This window comes from Hipposideros armiger, unplaced genomic scaffold (assembly GCF_001890085.2).
Source record: "Hipposideros armiger isolate ML-2016 unplaced genomic scaffold, ASM189008v1 scaffold_1029, whole genome shotgun sequence".
In the NCBI taxonomy this organism is placed as follows: domain Eukaryota; kingdom Metazoa; phylum Chordata; class Mammalia; order Chiroptera; family Hipposideridae; genus Hipposideros; species Hipposideros armiger.
In genome coordinates, this window is record NW_017732379.1 from 438,230 (window position 1) to 439,935 (window position 1,706).

General features: G+C 36.9%; 1 pseudogene; it reads right to left on the minus strand.

Moving 5' to 3' along the window:
• Positions 1-1,146: 1,146 nt before the first annotated feature.
• On the minus strand, positions 1,147-1,479 carry LOC109376007 (acyl-CoA-binding protein pseudogene; annotated as a pseudogene).
• Between the last annotated feature and the right edge of the window lie 227 nt (positions 1,480-1,706).

The window sequence follows — 1,706 nt, forward strand, 5'->3', positions numbered from 1 at the left end:
CCATAAGTAAGTAAATGCAGGGCTGTAGCAGGTTGTACAATGGTGAGCTTTGTGTTACACTTTGGAGAGTGTCCCTATTAACATAATTTAAAAGTCATAACAGTATGCATTATAACAGCACAATTACTTTAAAAAATAATAGTGGATAAAGTGCTTTAAAACCTTGGGAGAGCTCAGTGCATTTTCCTTTGATAAAGGCTTTTAGATAGCTAACTATAAATGATTTGGGAAAACAAAGAGTAATGTGGAAATACAAGTTTTATAAAGCAACACGACCTTTATAAATGCCATTTAAATGAAAATGGCAAGTGTGGCAAGTCACAAGAGACACATTAACTGGTCACAGGACAAGGTAAAGGGGAGTGTATGATATCAGCAATCTATGATACTACAGAAACAATTGTTTCTTATAATAAAGGGATGTTCTCAGTTTCAGTTCTGAATAAGAGCAATTCCTACAAATAGAAAAATTGTGAAAATTGCACTGGGCTCTAAAATTGAAATTCCTCCCATCTAATCTGCTCTTCTGCCCTTGTACTCTTCTGGGACTAAAGTACTTATTGCCAATAGATTGTAAAAGAGGCCCACTTCATGGTATCAACATTCCAACTCAGAATTGAAAGGCTTGATAGAATAACATTCAGCCTTTTCCTCACCATAATTTGTTCCTACTTTAGATCCTCTTTAATATTTAGGAAGTTTAGAAATCTGTGAAGGCAGGAACATGTCTTTCTTTTGCTGTCTTCAGTGTCTAACACAATGTATTTCACAAAGAAAATTTGTAATTAAAAATATTTTTGTTCAATAAGTTGATCATAGCATTTCTCCTGATACTTAGGAATACTTTTCACAAATATATATATATATATATATATATATATATATATATATATATATATTATATATATATATATGTATATATATGTATACACACACACACATTTAAAGTAACAAATGCACTTCTAATTTATCTACAGATAAAAACTACTCTGTAAGGTCATTTCGGCTCCTCATCTGTTAGAGCCATATCCTGGACAGCATTGAGGAAGTCAGTTAACTGGTTATTTCACTTCATCCATGGTATTAGAAAAACAAGGCATGATATCAGTTTAGATGAAAGGCGTGGCTGGCAGCCAAATCCAGTTCCTATATTCCAAATTTTTTCTTTGGTTCTTCTACTTGGTCTATGTGAGCTTTCATGGCATGTTCCTTGAAAGTCCCTTTCAACTCATTCCAGGCACCCCACCTTTGCCTTGCCTTTGCAGTCCAACATCCCAGGCCATTCTGTATTTATGTCATCCAGAGTTGCTTGATCATAGTGGCTGCAGATGAACAGCATCTCATCATCTGCTGGCTTGTCTTGAGGTACTTCACATCCTCAGCGGCTTTGTCAAACTCAGCCTGAGACAGGCCAGCAGGATTGGCTGTAAGAATTCCAGTGAGCCAGCAGAAGTGGCGACAAAGAAGCAGCAGTAACATAACACTCAACTGGCTTACTTTTCACAAATATTGAAATTACCTCTTACCTTAATCCAGTCACATTGCTATAATAAAACACCGTAGCCTGAGTGCCTTATAATCAACCGAAATTTGTAACTCACAGATTTGGGCGCTGGGACATCTAAGATTGAGGTGCTGGCAGCTTTGGTGTCTGGTGAGGGCCTGGTTTCACTGCTTCGTCGAGGCCCATCTTCTCCTTGTGTCTT